General features: G+C 43.5%; 1 protein-coding gene across 1 annotated transcript in view; it reads left to right on the top strand.

Moving 5' to 3' along the window:
• The first annotated feature begins 11171 nt into the window (after positions 1 to 11171).
• Positions 11172 to 11635, top strand: part of SFMBT1 (Scm like with four mbt domains 1) — a 122983-nt gene continuing 122519 nt past the window's right edge. Inside the window, exon 1 of the mRNA XM_019633953.1 lies at positions 11172 to 11410. The gene's annotated coding sequence lies outside the window, so the exon portion shown is untranslated. The remainder of the gene's footprint in view (positions 11411 to 11635) is intronic.

Below are 11635 nucleotides of genomic sequence, written 5' to 3'. Positions count from 1 at the left end.
AGCTTGAGGTCGATCTGTTGTTCACCATCTTAGCTGTAGAGGACAGTGTCACTGGCCCCCATGTGGGATACGAACGGGGGGGGGGGCCCTGCTGCTCAGAGCTGGAGTCCCAAGCCAGCTCTTTACCAACGCGCCACTTGGCCAGCCCAACACATTTTTGCCAACAAGAAATGAGCTTGTTTATTCCTGTAGCATAAAAATCTGTGCTTTGGGATTGGACGAACTCTTGGAAAGGATTTTCTGCATTCTGCTGGTTGTGGAAGCGTTTTTCCTGCAAAAAGTTGTCGAGATGCTGGAAGAAGTGGTAGTCAGTTGGTGAGAGGCCAGGTAAATATGGCGGATGAGGGAAAACATCGTAGCCCAATTCATTCAACTTTTGAAGTGTTGGTTGTGCGACATGCGGTCGGGCGTTGTTGTGAAGAATTAGGCCCTTTCTGTTGACCAATGCCGGCTTGCAGGCGTTGCAGTTTTTGGTGCATCTCATCGATTTGCTGAGCATACTTCTCAGATGTAATGGTTTCGCCAGGATTCAGCAAGCTATAGTGGATCAGACTGGCAGCAGACCACCAAACAGTGACCATGACTTTTTTTGGTGCAAGTTTGGCTTTAGGAAGTGCTTTGGAGCTTCTCCTCGGTCCAATCACTGAGCAATCCACTTTTCATCGCTCGTCACAATCTGATCAAGAAATGGTTTATTGTTGTTGCAACGAATAAGAGAAGACGACACTTCAAAATGACAGTTGTTTTGATTTGCGACCAGCTCATGAGGCACCCACTTATCGAGCTTTTTCACCTTTCCAATTTGCTTCAAATGCCCAACAACCGTAGAATGGTCAACATTGAGTTCTTTGGCAATTTCTTGTGTAGTTGTAAGAGGATCATCTTCAATAATTGCTCTCAAATGGTCATTGTCAACTTCCGATGGCTGGCCAATACGCTCCTCATCTTCAAGGCTCTCATTTCCTTTGCAAAACTTCTTGCAACTGTATGTTCGTTAGCAGTTCCTAGACCAAGTGCGTTGTTGGTGTTGTGATTTGTCTCCGCTGCCTTACGACCCATTTTGAACTCAAATAAGAAAATCACTCGAATTTGCTTTTTGTCTAACATCATTTCCATAGTCTAAAATACATATAAAATAAACAGCAAGTAATAAGTCACTAACAAAAAAACATAAAGCAAGAAATGTGCATTAAAATGATGTATAACATAACCACATTTACTTAAGAATGTATTCCAATATCAAATGCAAATTTCAACAATGCAAAAACCGCAATTACGTTTGCACCAACCTAATGGATATCTTTGAATGCTCTGCTTTTAACAGCCCACATGTTACTAGCCAAATTTTGAAGATAAAGTACTTGATATAAGGAAATTGAGTGGCTGCCTCAAGATTTGTACTCCAGACCTGACAGAATGACCGGATAAAGACAGTGGAGAATGGAAACTGGAGGCCTTAGGAACAAGACCCAATAGAAATGAAGATCATACGTCTCAGGAATTATAAAGCAAGTAATGAGAAAATTAGGATTCAATTGACCACACTTCATTTTGTACAAAGCTACAAGGGAAAGCAAGATCCATTGACATTTGCCCTGATTTTGTCTGTACTATGCAGAAATTTCTCCCAAATTCACCTAGTGCTGATGTGGTAACCACATTGGGGGCCCAGAGATGGCACCATGCATTTGTCTAGTAAGGCCAGCCAGGTATCTGTGGGGCTTTTTTTTTTTTTTAATCAGGGAGATTAAGCTGCCCTGTTGCTATAACAGGGATAAAAAAAACATATTAAATATTCTTGTTAATGATGTATAGATTCACACCAATATCCTGACAGTTATTGTATGTAAGCTACACCTTAATAAAAAAGGAAAAATGGCAACTTGGAGAGAGGGAGTGTGATGGAAGGCATGAGACAGGCAGGGACTTCGGTCTTCCATCATGGCAAGCAGGCGGGGTGTGGAGAGAGGACTCTGAGCCTCAGAGGGATGTAGGCTGTGCTTGTCCAAGCCCAGCAGGTGGCTTGTGGGAGAAACTGGGAGGGTCCGTGGTTATATCTCCCTATACTCTTTCCTCTCTTGGTGGGCTTGCCCTGTCAACTCCCTTCTGGCCCTCTTCCCTACTCTTTCCTGGCTCCTAGGTTGCAAGCAGCCAGAAACAGGAGCCCTTGGCCAGCATAGAGAGGCTTGGTATCCTGGCTCCAAATGCCAGCCCTTCAACCCCAAACAATCTCAGCTCAACCCAACTTGGAACCCCAACCTTGGAGGTTCCAAAACCTCCTCAAGGTCTTGGAATTGGCTTCTCTGGGGGTGAAGCATGGGTGACTGCTTTTTTACAATGTGTTGTCCAGAGCAGGAAGATAGAGGCCCCTAGCGAATAGGAACTAAATGCCTATCAAAGGCATACACATTAAATAAAAGTGTGTGTGTGTGTAGTCATATATTTACATATATATGCGAGTGTGTGCATGTATACATATATAAATATATACTTTTTAATGTATATCACTGTTGATGGGGGTTTACTATATGTATTCATGTATATTTTAATACATGTTATATTAATTACATTTTATTATATTTTCATTTATACATTTAAATTTTATATTACATATATATTTCATACTTCATTTACATATTACACATTACATTTCATTATATATTACATTTTCATACATTTTATATTAATTAATAATTATGTGTATTAATATATTCTGTTTAATATTTAACATATTATATTATATATATATACTATTAACTAAGAGAAATGAAACCATGTGTTCACAGAAAGATTTGTATATGAATGCTCATATCAGCATTATTCATAGTAGTGCCCAAATGGAAACAACCCAAATGCCCATCAACAAGGGAATGGATAAGCAATTGAGGTATATCCATACAATGGAACACTGCTCAGCAAGAAAAAGAAGTGAGCTACTGCTACATGTGACAACGTGGAAGGGTCTCAAAATCATTATGCGGCACGAGAAGAAACAGCCAAAAAAGAGAACGTACTTTATAACTGCATTTATATAAAATTCTAGAAAACACAAACTAACTTGTAGTTACAAAAAGCAGATTAGTGGCTGGTGGCAGAGGGAGGGATGGATTGCAAAGAAACATGAAGAAATTTTTTGGAATGATGAAAATATTTGTTTTCCTTATTGTAGTGATGGTTTCAGGGGTATAGTCATATGTCAAAACTAATCAGATTGTATAGTTTAAACATATGTAATTTATCATATTTCAATTATATTTCAGTAATTTAATAAAAGAAGCATTTTCAATCATATTCCTTTAACAATATTATTAATATTTTAATGTTGTAATTTAATATCATTTAACAATGGTCATTTAACATATTTTGTGAGAGGCAAAGTGATCATACTCCTTTAATGAATCAAATAAAATTTATTTTAAAATAGTTTATCTCATCTTTAAGTCTTCCTTTTAAAATTTCTATACTTTGTGCATGTTTTATAATGCATGTAATTTTTTACTAGAATAGTAATATGTATAAAATAATATGATTTAGACATAAATAAACATATTGGAGGGCATATGCTCAGTACTTTACTGATGTGGGTATGATATTTTGAAGACCAGTAGAATACAGAGCTGCTGAATCTCCATTCTTTGGGCATTGTGTGTGATCAAAATAATGTTTTTTAACCTGAAATAAAGGAGTGGTTGAACATTAACGAAAAGGAATAATCTTCAAATGCATGGAACAATGTAGATGAATTTAAAAAGCAAACATAAAAGAGTATTACTCTATGATGAATTTTTAAAAAACAGACAAAACTTATCTATAGAGATAAAAGTCAGATCAGTGGTTGCCTGTGGGCAGGGGAGTCACTGGAAGGGGATAGGAGGAGGAGTTTTCTGGGGTGATGGAATGCTTTGTATCTTGATTGTGGTGGTAATTACCTCTGCCAGCACTCAGAGAACTGTACACTTATAAAATGGGTGCATTTTATTGTATGTAAATTATACCTAAAAAAAGAGTATTATAAAAACCCTCTCTGTGCTGGTCAAGCAAAGCACAATATGGGCCACATTTGACCAAGGGCTACAAGTTTGTGTTCGTGTACCAGTCACTATAGATTTTTCTTTTCTCAGACAGTTTTTTAATTGAGATAGTCACATACCATGAAAATGCACCCTTTTAAAGTATACAATTTTGTGGTATTTACTATGTTATGAAGTTATGCAACCACCACTGTATCTAATTTTAGAACATTTCACCACCCAAAGAGAACCCTACAGCCCTGTGTCCCCTGCATTGCGGAGTTGAGTGTCTTTGGTCACCTGTTTGGTGCCTGAGAGCTCTTGTCAGCAGGTAAGAAGTTGAAAGTGCAAAAAGGTTTAAGAAAAATGCATGGCCCAATAATATAAAATTGAGAACATTTTGCCCACTGATTAATTTTTTCCTCCATGAATAGGGAAAAGAGTGCTGTGGAGGCAGAGAGGGCTCCTTGGGAATGAATGGGGCATAGCCCTGGGCTTGTAGCATTCAAGAATGGAAATGGGGTCGGGAAGCATATGCTGTTCTCAAGGTAGGTGACTGGAGAAAAACAAGCTAAGTGCCTTAAGTAGACTAAAAAGGAAGTGGAGAGATCTTGGGAGGCCTCCTGGAGGAGGTGGCTTTGGGACTAGGCCAATTATTTCTCATAATTCTGTTGTGCTTTACAGTTTGCAAACAGTGTTTATAAACATTATGTCCTTGGATTTTCAGGACCTGGCAAGATAGCAAGATAGGTGGCTTCATTTCCATTTTACAGAGATGAGAAAACTGAGGCCCAGAGAGGAGAAGGATCCTATAAAGGTCTCATAAAGAAGCAATGACTAAATCTGGACTTGACCTCAAGCTGTCTGCCTCAATGTTCACTTTTTCCCTTACAACACAGCATAGAAGAGAGGGATACCTGGTGGGGAGATTTGCAGGAGTCAAGTTTTAAGGTGGAGCAGGGCAGGTATTTGGGAGACATGTGGCAGTGGCCAGTGCCCTGAGGGCAGAAGGGCCAGCACGGTGGACCAGCATGGTGGACCAGTGGAGAGTGGTATGGTGTGAGCAGTGACTCTTTGGTGGTGATCACTTGATTACTTGAATAATTAGCCATGGGGAGTCATTATATGACTTGCCTCACTTGAGCTGATTGAAGGGAGCTGGCTGGTGAGTGGCAAGAAGGGCCACTAACTGCTGACAGTAGGGCCTGGCACGCCGCAGAACTTATCTTGGCTTGAAAACAGCTCCATGCCCTGGCTGACGGCTCTACCGGTCCTCAGAGTCCAGGCCTGGCCCTTATGTTCTCATTCAGAGAACAGACCTGCTTGGAAATAGCAGGCAAGGCTTAAGAAGGTAGGGGATTCATATGGGATGGTCAAACACTGACCCCTTGGTCAGTGAAGAGAGGGGATTATAACCCTTACTCCATAGAGCCAGTAAGAAGTGGAGGCAGAAGTGGGAATAGCCAGGGTGCCTCATGGGTATGCCAACCTGTGGTCTTGGATGCCACCAGCTGACCCAATAGCCACCCTCTTGTCTACCCACTGCCTGTCAGGAAAAGGGCAAGCCTCACAGTGAATAAGACAGCCACATCTCTGACCTCAGGGGCACTGATGTCTGTCTGTGGGTTAGACAGGGTGACAGAACCCAAACAAGTAACAAACACAGATATAAATTTTAAATACAATTGTGAAGAAAACAACGAAAGGAGGGAAAGAGAGCACCTTTTTAGATGGCGTGGGTAGGAAACCATTTTGTTAAACAGGTACTGGAAGACTGAGAGGATACAAACTATATGAAGGTGGGTGCAGGAGGTGGAATGGAGACGGTGCCAGGCAGTGGGAACAGTATGTGCAAGTGCCGTGAGGTAGGAAGGACCTTGGTATACTTATGGGATGGAAAGGAGACAGGAGAAGCTGAACTGCAGTAAACGAGGCAGGTGAGTGGTAACAGGGTGAGTTTGGAGGGTAAGCAGGGACAATCTCATGCCATAGTAAGTTTTCTGGTCTTATTCAAAACACCACAGGAAGCCCTGGCAGGCTTTTAAGTAGAAGTTGCCACAACCAGAAGTCAATTTTCCCCATGTTCCTCTAGGGGCTGCCTCTTCTGTGAATAACTCCCACCCTGAATTTCCAAGCAGTATATTGGGTCTTCGGAAAAGTCATGATGCATGTTTGCAATAGATGGCACTAGTTCATTTTTGGAAGTACTAGAGTCATTCGCATGTATGTTATTGCTATGTCATTTGACAGCTGACAGTTCTAGCTTCTTTCTAAAAAAAAATTGAGCAATTTGGTTGAGTTTTGGAGATTGTACAAGTTGAAGATGGAAGACCAAACTGTGCATTTTTGCCATATTTTACTGTTTTACTTCCATAAAGAGAAGAACGTGCATCAAGCTTGTGAAAAGTTGCATAAAGTTTACGGTGACAATGCTCTACAAGAACATCAGTGCCAACGATGGTTCATGAAATTCCATGCTGGTGATTTTGATCTCAACGATGCTCCTCGGTAAGGGAGGCCCACCGAGGTTGATGATGACAAAATGAAGGCATTGATCAAGTCAAACCCACGTTACATGACACGAAAGATTGCAGAAACATTGAACATCCATCATTCAAGGACCACCTGAAGAAGCTGGGATATGTAAGCAAGCTCAATATTTGGGTTCTGCATGAACTCAAAGAAGTTCATTTGACAGCGTGTATGAACATTTGCAATATGCTCATTAAACGTGAGGAAAACGATCCTTTTTTGAAGCGACTGATAACTGGTGATGAGAAGTGGATTGTTTACAACAATGTGGTGCGCAAACGGTCTTGGTCCCGACGTGATGATTCGCCTCAAATGACATAGAAAGCAGACATTCATCAGAGTAAGGTTATGCTCTCAGTGTGGTGGGATTTTAAAGGTGTCATGTTTTTTGAGCTCCTACCAAGGAACCAAACAATCGATTAAAATGTGTACTGTAAGCAATTGGACAGTTTGAACGAATCCATCATCCAGAAACGTCCAGAGCTTGTTAATTGTAAAGGAGTTGTGTTCCATTGCAACAAAGCAAGACCACACACAAGGTTGATCACCCGTCAAAAATGACTGGAGCTTGGATGGGATGTGTTGCCACACCCACCATACTCGCCTGACCTTGTGCCATCAGACTTCCACTTGTTTCGCTCTCTTCAAAACTCCGTGCATGGTATAACGTTCAATTCAGATGAGGATATAAATCAGCACCTTGTTCAGTTTTTCACAAATAAAGACAGGTCCTTCTATGAACGAGGAATTATGAAGCTTACTGAAAGATGGCAAAGGGTTATTGAACAAAACAGGCAATATATCATTCATTGATCTGTTTTTTATATAAATAAATTACCTTTGAAAAACATAGACAAATTACGTCATGATTTTTCTGAAGACCCAATAGTTGGTTCAGGAGCTGGCATTCCTGGTTTGTGACCTAGCTCTGCCTCTCACTAAGGGTGACCTGGAAGCTCCCAGCTTGTTCTCTGTCCCTTGTTCTCTTAGGGAATGGCATAATGACCCTGAGGGCAAGGGTTAAAGGAGATTGTGTGCATGTGCGCACACACTGACACCTACACAGGGCCCATCACAAGAAGACTCTCAAAAGGTAGTTTTTCTCTTGTTCCTGTGGCTCTCTGCTCTTCCTCAGGTCACAAAGGTGAGCAGTGGAGAGAGAGGCTGGTGTCAACATGTCTAAATTTCAAAATATTTGGATAAATTGAAAGATAGCACATATCCTGGTTGGAAAAATGAGATATTATAGAACATTTGATGTTTAAATTAACTCATAAGTTTAATGCAACTCCATGCAAAAATCTCAATTTTTTGGCACTAAAAATATCAATAATGACAGCTGACATTTACTGAGTATTTACTATGTGTCAGGCATTGAGCTTGTGAGGCAGGTCTTAGTCTTACCTCCATTTTATAGACTAAGATCCTAAGGTCTAGAAGGGATAAGTAACTTGCTAAGGTCACAGAGCTGGTAAGGGTTGAGCCTGGATGGTCCCAGCTCCAAAGCCAGCACTGTTAACCCTATCTGATTACCTAGAATGTCTAAGGACACATAAACCAGTGTGGCTATTAAATGATATTATGAATCAAAGAAGACTCCATGAGGGGAATCTAGCCATGTTAGGTCCTATTTTAAAGAACCAATATTTAGATCCATATGGTGGTATCTGCTTAAACTGAGGCTTATGAAAAGAAATGGAGACTTCAGAAATAGATCAACCCAGGGTGGCTGGTTAGCTCAGGTGGTTAAAGCGCAGGCTCATAATACCAAGGTTGCTGGATTGAAGACAATTACTTGACTAGGAGCTAATGGGTCCTGGAAAAACACACTGTTCCTCAATAAAATTTCTTTAAAAAAAAAAAAAGAAATAGATCAACGCAAGATAAGGGATATGGAAGCAACCTAAGTACCTCTCAATAGATGATTGGATAAAGATGTGCTACATACATACAATGGAATATTACTTGGCCATGCAAAAGAATGAAATTTTGCATTTGCAACAACATGGATGGACCTAGAGGGTATTATGCTAAGTGAAATAAGTCAGAGAAAGACAAATACCATATGATTTCACTTATATGTGGAATCTAAAGAGCAAAATAAGTGAACAAAACAAACACTCATAGATACAGAGAACAAACTGATGGTTGCCAGATGAGAGGGGGTTTGGGTGGATGGGTAAAAAAGGTGAAGTGATTCAGAAGTACAAACTGGTAGTTATAAAATAGTCAGAGATGTAAAGTACAGCATAGGGAACATAGTCAATAATATTGTAATGACTATGTATAGTGCCAGGTGGTTACTAGCCTTATTGGGGGATCACTTCATAAATTATATTAATGCCCAACCGCTATGCTGTAACCTGAAACTAATATAAAATAATATTGAACGTAAAAAAACAGAGATAGATCAACCAACATCAAAAGCATAGCATAAAAGTAGATTTTACTAAACAAAGGAATAAGGGAAGAATTATTTAATAAATGATGACTGCATAAGCAATAAAAACGGGTGATGCTGGTGGTGAGTTAAACCCATATTTTACTCCACACAGCAAAATAAACTTGGGAAAGATAATCATCAGAATATTAAATATAAAATGATATTGTAGAAAACTAGCAGAAAATAAGCTATCAGATGGGTAGACGAAAGCTCACTTTGTCAGCATTGAAGCAATAAAAAAAATCACAAAGGACTAGAATGACAGATTGAACATTAAAGCAAAATACAATGGCCTGGGAAATATTTGCATCATTGATGATACAAGAATATCAATCATATAAATAACGCTTAGTCAAAGTCAAAAAAGGTTCATGTCCCCAACAGGTGGATGAATAAGTACAAATCATTCACAGAAAGGGGAATATAGGTAGTAAATGCATGGAAAAACATTCATTTTTAAAGACATCTAAGAGATGCTAAAGTAACCTCGAACTACCAATAGACACTACTAAATTAGAAGGAAAAAAGGGATGGTACCCAATGTTTACAAATGTGTATTAATCTCACACTTGTTCCTGGGAGGTGGCAGAATGAGTGGGCCAGCTCTTTGGGAAAAGTCCTTCCACACTGTGGAGCAAGACCACTCTGCCATTCCTTAGCCTTCCACCTGGATATGTGACTGCCAGGAATTTGTCCCAAGTGGATAATTAAAGGATATATTAGCAAACAATTGTAAGGAGCCCAAATATGCTGTATTAGGAAACTGAGTGAATGCATGAGGATACCTGCACGCCTTAAAAATGAATCATGTGAACAACAGAAAAATCTGAGAGTAGCAAACAAATGAGAATGTGTGGTTGCAACTATGTAAAGACATTATGCGTGAAAAGTTGCATTCCGTAGGTAGTATTATGGATACATTTTTTTTACATTTTTCTTTCTCTCTGGTTGTCATATTTTCTTTTCAGCGGTGGTAAATTAAAAAAAAAAATCTGGATTCAAATCCAGCCAGCAGCGTGACTTTGAGCAAGTTTGTAAAGTGGGGTAGTATTTCCCAGGGCAGTGGTGAGGTCAGTGGGAAGTGGCCTGAGCCCGCATCTGGAATCACAGACCTCCTTGCGGTGGGGGACACCTGCTCCTTCCTGAAAGCCAGGAGCCATCAGCACTCTCCTGGGGTCTCAGCGGCTTGGGGGCTCTCTACTGGAGGGAATTTTCCAGAGCAGGTGGGGAAGGGGGTGTCCCACCGGCACCTGCGCTCGCTGGGTAAAGGGCGAGCTCAGGGAACATAACTGCCCGCAGGCACCTCCGGTTTCGGGGCCTGTTCGCAGCCACCTTCGAGCTTCTGTCTCGACCCCCGGCCCCCAGCCCTCCTGCCCGAATTCGGCAGCCGTCTTGTGCCCCCTCGCTGGGGCCCCGAGCGACAGGAAAACTCGGATTTACAGGACTTCTCCTGCGGAAGCCTGGAGACATCGGGTGCGCCAGGGGGGCCCGAGTCTGACTTCGCAGACAGGGGGCACTTGGGTGCCAATTCAGGTCGCAAACGACGTGCCAGATGCCCGACGTGGGCCAAGCGGGTGGACGCAGCTCTAAGGGCGACACGCGCCCATCTGGGATCCGGCCGCCGCTCCGTCCGTTCCTTTGCTAATGCCATCTTGTCGGAGACGGTCACGTGCGGAAAACAGCGGCGAGCTTCGCCCCGGCCCAGACGCCAGGACAGACTAGGGGACGCGACTGGGTTCCCCGGGCTCCGTCCACAACCCGAAGTGAGGCGCGGGGGCCCTTCGCTCGTAAGTCAGAGTAGGGACAGGGTGGGCACAGTGTCCCTGGGGGCGCGTCTTCCAGTTGGGGCACGTCAGCGCAGGGCCGCAGCGCCGTCTGGGGCCGGAGGCGCCGCCGCGTGCCCTGCGCCACGGCCTTGGGGGTGTCCGTGGCAAGTTGTGGGCTGGTGGCACGAGGGGTGGGGGTGGCTGGCAGGGCTGGACCCCCAGCACCTCAGTCAACGGATGCCTCTCAAGCAGCGAGGCCCCTGCTGGGCGGGACGGCTCGAGGGCGGGTTGGGGAGGCCGGGCCGGGGGGCGCCACGCGCGCGGCGCGAGGGGCGCGGGCTGCCGGGAGGAGCGCGGATGGGGGGGGGGCGCGGGCGCATGCGCCCTGAGCCCGTGCCATATTGGAATGAGTCGGAGCGCGGAGCGCCGCCGCCGCCGCCTCCGCCGGAGCGCGGGTGGAGGGGGGCGGGGAGAGCTGCCTGCCGCCCCGCTCCGCCGAGCCCAGCAGGAAGGAGGGCGCGAGCGGGCGAGCGCGGGCGGCGCAAGCGAAAAAAGCGCCCGTGCAAGGGAGCGAAAAGAAGGAAAGAAAGAAAGAAAAACGAGCGCGAGAGAGGGAAAAGCGAGCGATTGAGGAGCGCGCGCGCGAAAACTCCCGGCAGGTAAAAAAGCGGGGCTGCCGGCTGGGCCTTCCCGCGCCGCGGCCTGAAGGGGCGGCGGCGGCGCTGGGGCGGGGGACCGCGCGGTGCCCCGCTCGACGCGGAAAGGTGAGCAGTGGAGAGAGAGGCTGGGGTCAACATGTCTAAATTTCAAAATATTTGGATAAATTGAAAGATAGCACATATCCTGGTTGGAAAAATGAGATATTATAGAACATTTGATGTTTA

The sequence above is a fragment of the Hipposideros armiger genome, unplaced genomic scaffold (assembly GCF_001890085.2).
Source record: "Hipposideros armiger isolate ML-2016 unplaced genomic scaffold, ASM189008v1 scaffold_1453, whole genome shotgun sequence".
Lineage (NCBI taxonomy): Eukaryota > Metazoa > Chordata > Mammalia > Chiroptera > Hipposideridae > Hipposideros > Hipposideros armiger.
The sequence above is the reverse complement of the archived record's forward strand: the minus strand, read 5'-3'. Positions and strand labels throughout refer to the sequence as shown.